The sequence below is a fragment of the Thermobia domestica genome, chromosome 11 (assembly GCF_964235325.1).
Source record: "Thermobia domestica chromosome 11, izTheDome1.hap1.1, whole genome shotgun sequence".
NCBI lineage: Eukaryota > Metazoa > Arthropoda > Insecta > Zygentoma > Lepismatidae > Thermobia > Thermobia domestica.
In genome coordinates, this window is record NC_137464.1 from 30,920,775 (window position 1) to 30,931,376 (window position 10,602).

At 34.1% G+C, this 10,602-nt stretch overlaps 1 long non-coding RNA gene across 1 annotated transcript in view; it reads left to right on the forward strand.

Moving 5' to 3' along the window:
* LOC145663999 (uncharacterized) overlaps positions 1-10,602 on the forward strand; it is a 111,751-nt gene extending 101,149 nt beyond the window's left edge. The window contains exon 2 of the long non-coding RNA XR_014127310.1: positions 6,573-10,602. This is a non-coding gene — a long non-coding RNA (uncharacterized LOC145663999). The remainder of the gene's footprint in view (positions 1-6,572) is intronic.

Genomic DNA, 10,602 nt, shown 5'->3' on the forward strand with positions numbered 1-10,602 from the left:
AAAATTAACAGTATGACAACCCACCGCCCCTCCCAGAAGTCGATCCTGGATCCGCCCCTGGTATATTGCGTAAGTGAAATCAACCTTGACTATATCGTCGAAACGTAAAAATAAAAGAATTTTAGGAATGATCCAAATAATGAATCAAAGGATTGCGATCTTGGCCAAGAATTAATTTCTGAATCAAGGGCAAAAAATTTTTGAATGGTCCCTAAATCAAGTGTTCGTATTTTCGACGGAATAAGCACATCACACTGAGTTATGTGATAGTTTGGGTTTGGCTACACTAAGGAGCATTATTAGAACAAAACATTGTTCCTTAAGGAATTCACAGAATCAAGCTTTTCTTAAAAAAAAAAAAAAAAAGTTACTATAGGGTATGGGATTCGAAGTGATGATCGTGGAAAAATAAAGTATGTAAAGAAGAAGCTTTAACCGACTACTCTACGAAGGCACGGCAAGGGCTGCACCTTGGCAGATACATGTAACGAAACCACTAACACAAAATGCCTGATCGCTTCGCACATTTTGAAGCTTATTTCTATTTAGTCCTTTGTTTACATGTAAAATGCTTAATAGCAATGATTGTTAGAGCTGTGCCACATGTATAGTAACTAACCTTATGACAGATTTACGTTGTATTTCTAACAAAGCATAAAATTCCCTCCCTCTTTGTAAATTTCGCTGCGCGTTTGCCACGTTTACGAAAATGGAACTTAGAATTTTTCGATGAAAGTTTCGGAGATTTCTTTTTTTAATTATAACTTGCTTATTTCTTAATTTTTTACTGAAATATTTTTTGGAAATATGTGTTTTGTTTTTCTGCTTATTTCCAAGAAGAAATGTGACATTTTCTATCACAAGAAAGAGAGTTATTTCTATTTATGTAATTTCTAAAGACATGCGACAACAATTTTGGACACAAGTGTACATATATGTATCATGTTGTAAGACTAATGTGATGTATAAGGTAGTATAGTAGTAGTTTATTATATAGACAATAATATAATTTGACATGTTCTATACCGCATGTACAAATGTACAATACTCTGGTCTCTTGAACGCAAAATAAATAAATAAATAAATAAATAAATAAATAAATAATAATAATAATAATAATAATAATAATAATAATAATAATAATAATAATAATAATTGGAAACAAAACTGATGGGTTTTACACAATCGATTCAGATATTTAAATTGAAGAAATAGGTTGAACAGTATTAGCAACATTGTGGAAAGTGACAACAGTTTTACTTCTTGAAAGTCTGAATTATTTATGCAAAGTAATTAAAATTAAATTCAATAATTGTGTATATAAGACAAATATTGGATATATGATTATGGAATAGCAAATTTGCAGCTTTTTACATGTAATATTTGACCCTTGTATCAGAATTTAAAAGAATAAATTCAAATTAAAAAAAAAATGCTGGAGGGCCAAAACCTGTTTCGCCGCCACTGATGATTTAACTTCCCACTTCTAGAACGCGGTGCCGCCACTGGTACGAAGAATTCACGCTACTTCAAAAGTAAAACTGCTAGATTTAGTGGATGATATTGCTCAGCCTATTTCCTCGCGTTTCAACTTTTCAATCGATCCTATATAAAACATTCAATTCCATAACTACTAACACACATATTTATAAGCACATAGTGCTTGTATAATTTGAAAGGGGGTCAGGATGGCTCAGAGGTAAAACTTCCACCCTCTGGCACGCGGGGTTGCCGGTTCTATCACAGCTCGCACCAAGTAGATCTTGTGGGGACAAACATTGTGTGCAAGGATTTTCTCGGGATTCTCCAGTTTCCTTCCACTTTCACTATCCCACCATTATTATCTCTCATAATCATCACCGTCTCTCTTAGCCTCGGTGCATAATCATGGTATGTTTAGAAAACGAAAATATTGTAAGACACACATCTTGGACCGTGCTTAATGTGGATTACCAGTAGTTTCACAAAACTACTTTTCACTCCCCGTGTATCAAGTCTTTTCTCGAAGAGGGGAGATGGGAGAATTTTGAAATTACCACCGATAGATAGCAGTAATTTTAACTTCAGCTGGATACTGACTGATTTTGTTTCAATTAAAAGCGTCGAAAAGTACTTAAAACTCATGATAATTACCCAATCAGTTTATTGCATTTGATGATTGGAATCAGATCTTCTGTGCAGTTGCCCAAGAAAGGGATTTTGGAAATACATGGGGTAGTTTACTCGTTGGCTTTTGAACATATACCGCCTTATGCAGAGCCGTTTCGACGTATGATTAACATCATACTAAAGGCCTGACTACCGCAGGAAACATATATAAGTCAGACTCTTTAGTATGGCTTTAATCACGCGTCAGAACGACTCTGCACAAGGTCCTTTATGTTCATTTTCAGCACCCAGACATGGACATGCAGCTGAATCTGGGATCTGAATTCCATGGATTCCTACCGGGAATCGACACACGCCAAAGACGCACTTGCTAAGTATATACCCACAAGGAAGCTAAAACATGTATAAGTTCCGCAAGTCCTACCTTACTAAACTCCCAGTAATTAGCAATTGACTCAAATCCACTACAATTCTGACATTCAGGGGGAAAATGTATTTCTTTGTATACAGAAGATGGATCGGGACATATCTGTTCCTTGTCAATGTGTACTTACTCTATAGCAAGCCGGATCACCAGTATAATGAACTATTGCTCGACATCGCAGTTTTCCATGTAACAAAGTACATTGGAGCACAGACAAACGAATTCCATCTTTTTCTTCCCTGCAAATTTTCCATAGGCCAGTGAGGGCAATGTTGTAGTCGTCGCTTTAACAGTCCAAATGCGAGAAAATCTATTTGGTTGGTGTCAGGGCTTTTGATACGAATGTCATGCAATAACGCGGATTTCCATTTCTTGCTTCATGTCATGATAAAACCACAGTGTATAAGTGGACGTTCTGTCTGTGCGAATTCGCACTGACTCTCATTGGCTGTGTACAATCGAAGCCAATAGATTCGAGTCATGATGGATTACTGGAAGCAGCCAGTATTAACCTATATGTTTCGTCCACAAATGCACCTCCAGCTTCCCCTAATATCCTTATCCGGCGTCAATCGTGATTCACTGCAGGAAACTCTCTGCTCTGACGGTAAAACTCGCAATGGCCATTGCTGTGTATTTATCTGAATGTTATAATTCTACATGAGGCAAATTCAATGTGACAATAGTCTTATGCCTGACGCCTTACTGTATTGCCTTTCCTGTAGTTTGCGACAGATAATTTTACGTTCAGCAGTGTGGCATCTGAGGTTTCTGTGAACACGGCTCTCATATACGTACTGTAGATTAAGACAGCGACAAATGACATCGATGCAAGTGAATTGCGCCGGCTGGAATCCCTGGGCCATGTCATATTGGGTTGGGGGATTCTCCTGGTTTGCCAATCGACGAATTCTGCAAAGCACCTCAGGCGATACTTTTGCTGGTAGTCTCAAAGGGGCTCCTTCTATTGTTAAATGTTTCTGCATATGTTCTAATTACGTTTCCCTGGGCACGTTATCTTGAGTTGTTGTCTCTCGGATAGTTCATTTTTTTCTCATATTGTTTCACTATCTGGTTGTTCGAAAAATGTATCTAGAAAAGAGGCATAATCTAAACCTTCCCAATAACATTACTTTCAGCGGCATTTCAGTAGCGCCAACACGACAGTCCGACAGGTGCAACGTTCAGACATTACACTGATAATGACACCGATTCAATGTTTCTGGCGCAAATACACAACAGCATTGTCAAATTAGTCAATCCATGTATAAAGTATATGGATTCAGCAATCTCAAGAACGGATTTCACCTTTGCTGAAACTAGAAACTAGATAGAGCTTAAACGATCAGAGAAACCGAGATTTTTAAAAATATGTTTTCAGCGGCCGGTTCGATCTCGGGCCTTATCTTCCTGTGGAAGCCGGAAGTAATAACCTTCCATTTCCGGTTTCAATATTGGATACACATAGTATGGAAGTCCGTCGTATCTTTACAATGTGAAAAGAAATTAACTTCCTTTATTTCTCATCAACTGTTATAAGAACTTACCATGATGCAATTAGCGTAGAAACGAATGGAATGTAACGTCACAGTTCCAATTCATTTATTAGAATCATACAGTAGGGCTTACATTAAGAGAATGATGCCAGTAAGTCCATCTTTCTATTACTCTGCACTGAAAGCAATTTTTGAAGTTATTTTTTTTCAATAGACAGCTATAACGATTATATCTCTGCCGAATTCGTTTACAAAGTCAATCAGTCGAGTTCGTTAATAAACATCTTAGTGGGTGACGGTGACTTTAACGGTAGTTATCGATATCGAAATTTCTACTATTGAAATAGCAGTTAGATGGCAGCAGTTGACATCTACAGGACGAAATTGAAACTTCTGGTACGTAGTCCTTTTTACTGTCTACCAGAGTGTGGCAAGGGCGCACCCACAAGCCCCTACCCCCCAAAAAAAATCTCCCTACCTTAACATATATTTGTGCACTTTTTCAATAAAACTATACTTGTTTAACAGGGAAATGATTGATGTAAAGTGAAAATTTGATCTTACACTTCATCTGTACTCTTTCTCTTATAACAACAATCTAGTTCTAATTTTTTTTCTGGAAATACAGGTGGAAGTATTTTGCAAGTATTACTTATTGTCTTTACGGGTACAGAATAATACTCGCTCAAAGCTACATAAACGTAGTGGCTAGTAGTATTGGAACGCCTCCGAACAAAAATTTTTGTGTGATCGTCTGGCCAGAGATTATTTTCTAGTTTGTTTCTAAGCATTTTCCACAGAATGTTGCGCTGTCCCTTCGATACAGATTTATTCTTTATCTCTTACTGCTACTAATAAATGTAACTCGTTTGATTTTTCTAAATAAATAATCGCAACGACATTTTCTATAACCAAATTGACTATGGTCCATGGGTTATATGCCGCAATACTGCAAATGATATAGTTATACCATTATACTAGAATCCGCAAAAGGGGTCCCCATATTAAGTGAAAATGTTATATATACATATATATATAATAAAAGCACTCAGAGATCTCTCTTAAAGGCCATGAAATCAAATGAAGAAATATTCCACATAACGTAAATAAAAGGAGAGAAAACATTCTATGTAGTGTGTGAAATATGTATACTTTCTGTATAACATGAGTGGAAAAATACAGACACACACACACACACACACCATTAAAAACATAATCTCCTTGTCGGAAGTAAATACAGTAATGATAGAGGATCTGACCAAAGACTGCAATTAAAAATAAAAAAGTGGGAAAAATCATCAAATATAAATAAAGTGGAAGTATTCAAAAATAAACATTAGTTTTCCATCTTCCTATAACTTTTGTTTAAATTCGACAAATAAAATATTATTTTATGATTTATTATTCTTTATATTTTGAATTACACACACACAATTACACACACACACACACACACACACACATATATATATATATATATATATATATATATATATATATATATATAAGGGCTTTAGGATCTCTAAGGGTCCGGCCTCGTATGGAAGTATAGACCCTTTTGACTTGATTAGTACGAATGTGAAATATTTGGTCCCAGAATAATAGGCCTTCAAAGTTGGAGATTTAGACTTAAATTGTTGAAGAAAAAAATCATTATAAAAGGCCATGAAATTAGGTATTTAGAATAAGAATTAGCGTGGAATAATAGAAGAAACATGCTAAGTTTTTGCGCTAAGCTCTTCCCCACTTTTTTTTTTTTTTTTCAATTTTGATGAATAGTTTAAAGGCAGACAAGAATATAAATAAATATTGGAGCAAGTGAGCCAGGTAGTATCTAGAAAATGCTTATTTCCAAGCCTTTTCTTATTATTAGAATTTATGATGTTGGGCACGATTTATACACTATATCCAAGGTCTTACAAACAATTATTGGTTCGTGTAGTAGCATTTTGCATGCCATCAGGCACACTTTCTAAATTTTTGACATTCTTCTTTGTTTTAACGTTAGAACCTTCAGCGTTAATTTGAAGTTAAGCATCAGAGTAATGCAATATGAACCTATAATAACGATATGTTAAAATCAATGGACATTTCTTATCTCTACACTTGTTGCTAGTTGCATTTATTCACCTTCATTGTCTTGCTCTCATCGATTATAATGTTTCCATTGCTTTCCCCGATACGTTTACTTATTTTATTAACAATCTTGAATCTTTTTTGCTCTTATCGATTATAATTTTTCTGTTGATTTTCCCGATATATTTACTCTTTATTAACAACCTTGATTTTTTTGCTCTTATCGATTATATTTTTTCTGTTAATTTCCCCGATACGTTTACTTATTTTATTAACCATCTTGATTTTTATTTCGCTCTTATCGATTATAATTTCTCTATTGATTTTCCCTATATGTTTACTTATTTTATTAACAATCTTGAATTTTTTTTTTTTTTTTTTTTGCTCTTATCGATTATTATTTTTCTGTTAATTTCACCGATATGTTTACTTATTTTATTAACGATTCTGAACTTCTCTCTTTTCAGGTCTTTTCCACTTTCTTCATGACGGCCTCACAGCTCACTACGGACCACCTTTCTGAAGGTGGACCCATCTCAGCAGCACTTGACGCCAGCAAATTACACAAGACTTACAAACACGTTGAATCTTGCATAAAGTGCAGCAACATGCTGAACAATACTTTCAAAGAATCCGAATCGCCGCTCACCAACCAGCTAACTCTTCCAACGTGTGGACATGGGTGTCGAGCAGATCTACAAGGTCACAGTGATTGTGGGTCCGCGGAATGTGTGTTGAATTTATCTCCAGGAAGTCTCGACGAAACCACGATGCACGGTAAATACACAGTCATGTGTCCTTGCACTGAAGCAGGGCACCCATGCCACTGCAAACAAAGGAGATATCGGCAAATGTTCATGCCACAACGTTGGCGCTATTGGCCCCAATTGAAGATGTTCCTTTTGGGGTTTTCTATAGCAGTTCCTTTCACGTGGGCTCTTGTATATATTACTATGTATTTTATCATGAAATAAGGGAGAAAACGGATTATTAATTATTACCACCAATTAAAAAGTCCCATATAGAAAAAGTACTGAATACGCTGATAACCTTTTGGAAATATTAGAATATTGACCAAAGAACATTACTACCACTTGAAAAATCAGTATATTTTTCTCGTTTACGATTTAAAAACGAACAACATATTTCCCTAGAATATTTCCTAATAATATTCAAACAACCGAAAAATATGCGTGAAATATGGTAAAAGATACTCAGTTAAAATAGCATATATATCTTCCATTAAAAAGTGTACTATTATGAATAATTTGCAGCTTTTTTCCAAAGGTGTATAAATGTTTTTCGATGAGTATTTACTAATGATATTCCACAACGTTGAAGAAGGTTTGACAACAATAGACTTTCCTGAAGCGTAAAACATATGACTATAGGGATACTTTATAGATATGTTTACTATGGACATCACAGGAATGCAAACACCTCTAAAGCTATTTTGTTTTGCTATATGATGTAAATCATTGTTTTCTCCCTGCAGATCAAATAGGGAACAAATTCTCGCCTATGTATACTCCAGGATTAAGTCAATTTCCCGGCTTTGTTGTTTGTTAAAAGAAAATGCTCATGAAAAAGGTATTCCTTTTTATTTTGAATAACTTATTTTCTTGAAGCTTAGAATGTAAATGAACTTTGATAACATGATTTATATAATTGTATGTACGTAAATGCCCACTTCAAGAACATTTAGATCTGTATCATATACATACCATTACGTAAATTATTTAAAACTATAGTAAAGATATGTATAATGTATATATTTATGCAAAAATATTGAGGTATGGGAAGATGTATATCAACTTAAATCTTCGTGAAAATGTTCGGAACCAAAGTGACACAACTATCTTAGCCTACTAGTACATCATTATATCTCTTTTAGATAAAGGAGTTCTAAAAAAATATGTTCAATTAAGATATTATTCCTTCAAATTATCTCAAAAGAAATTAATGTTTACTTTGATTAAGTTATACTGTCTCTGAGTGACTCGTTGTAACTGGGAAAATATTTTTTTTAATCTTTATATCCCAGGCTTATTGTACGTTAATAAGAGAGACTGTGCTGAACTGGAAATTAAATCCGGGATAGTTGGTTACTCAAGATCCCACTATTTTTGTTTTCTTTTTATAAATATGTAAAAATAAAACTATGATGAGTATATCCATGTCCTTCTCCAGTTCTATCCATGAGATAATCTGTGAAAAGACAATGTATGTGTAGTTATATTCACTTAAAAAGAAATACACGTGGAAGTACAGTTACGATTTTAAAAAGGAATGTAATTCGCTTCTATTTCAGAAGTTCTGTATTCGTATTCATAGGTAGAATTGCAGTCTGTCGTGGTTTACAGTATACCGCAAATGAGTAATGAACCACTGCACTATTATTATTCCATACCCTTAAGATATATTCTTTAGAGCTTAACGGTGTTAAATAAATGCGTCGTCTACGTTACTTAGCCTATTGGTTTAAAAGGGAAAATTGTTTTTGTTTTCTTTGAAATGAAATTAAACTTTAAAGATGTAATTTAACTGATTTCTTCTTCAAGTGTCTAAGTTACATGTCTTTTTAATTTTCCAAAATGAATTTGCATATTATAAATTAACTCTATGGAACCCGAAGATTCAATGCCGCGTTCACAAAAGATCTCCATTAACTTCTGTCCTTAGCCAACTGAATATTTAATTTCTACGTTGTATTCGTATCTCTGCGAGATACATCTTAATATTGTCCTCATACCGGCAATTAGATCTTCCTAATGGTCTTTTTCCGATTAGATTTCCGGTTAAAATTTTGAAATTTGCATTACATATGCACAATATGTATTTCTAATTTTCAGGAAGTAAAGGGCATTTCACTAGACTTGAAGAAATAAGTAAAACTATCATTAAAATTCCAGTTCATTTCCAAGGAAACAGTAAAATAATTCACTATATAAATCAATGGACTTTTTTTAAAAAATGGCGCAGGTATTCAAACCGTTGTCTGTAAGAATTACTCATCAGTTAAGATGATGTCCAACAAAGCGGAGAAGCGCTGCAGTCAATGTTCTATCTTTTACTGTCCAGTTTCTGAAAAAAGGGGAAGAGTAAAATTGTAATAGAGATCATGGGAATATGGAGTACAGCTAAGTAGCAGAGTTTTATACTCATCTTTTAATACAATTTTATACTTTTAACCAAATTTACTTTGAAGGTTTTATGTTTTGATACGATTTTCGATAGTATGTAGTTTAAGTAAAATATAAAATATAGCAACAACAGAATCTTTCTATAACCATTCAAGAGCTTAAACACATCAATACTGGTAATTTCGGACTCATGTCCGTGCCATTTTGATTGCAGTATGCTGTGTAACTATTTAGATCATTTTAAACAATTTTATACAACTTTAATACAGGTTGTTTGGGCGTACGTATATCTGCAGTCATATAGTTATACAATTAGTGTAACGATTGAAAGAAATAAAAGGATAGATGTCAAATTGCTTTGAGGGTCGGATTCGAGAAAGATGTCTGACCACTAAGCAGCAAAGTCTTTCACTCATCTTTAATACAAGTTTCCTACTATAAAACATATTTATTTTAGAATTTTGTATTTTGATACTATCCTTTCTAAGTAAAACAATTCGGCGTCAATCTCAAGTTTTTTTTTTTTTTTTTTCAACTGTTTGAACATACTAATTTGATAGGGCAATGTCTAACTTATGTTAGTGGTATCTTGATTGCAGTTTGTACTGTAGCCACTGAAACTTTTTTGTACAATTAGATTCAATTTCAAAACGTTGGGTGTCAATATGGCTTTATATCTGCGACATAAATACATCTTTTGTAGTTGTTTATAGAATAGAACAAAGGTGAAAAGTCAGTGTGACAAAAAGTAAAGTAAAAAAAAAGAAAAACAGTCATCCTGTCTGATTTCAGTTTATATTAGGACAATAAGATAAATACAAAAAACAATTCTTCTTGTTTTGAATGAGTAAAAGCATAGCTGCTCTTTTACTGGTGCGGAAAAGCATCTTTCTGTCTTGTGTATAGGCATAGAATGAAGGTAGATTTACTGCTTTTCAACATTCTTTTTCCCCCTCATTACAGTTTCTTCACAATCGCAGCTTATAACTTTCTTACTGAATCTGGTCGGGGTTCATTTTGTATTGACTACTAAGGATAGCAAATTCTCCATAGCATAGACATGAGTAATCAATTCTTTCTCTCTACGAAAACATTTGATAACTACTTTAAAGTTCGATTTTAGTTTTGTTTTGAACGTGAGGAAAGCAAGTAAAAAGACTATAGTTTCGACTTTCAGAGCTTACTTTTTAAAGGTGACAATACTGGCGTTCTTTGGAACTTATGCTAAGTGTTTTTATTAAATGAACGTACGTTTCAAGGCAGCACCATCTAGAACCGCAGCAAGCAATGGATATACTCTTCATATCTCCGAAGATTTCATTATACGCATAAATACATGTACAGCGGTGGACAC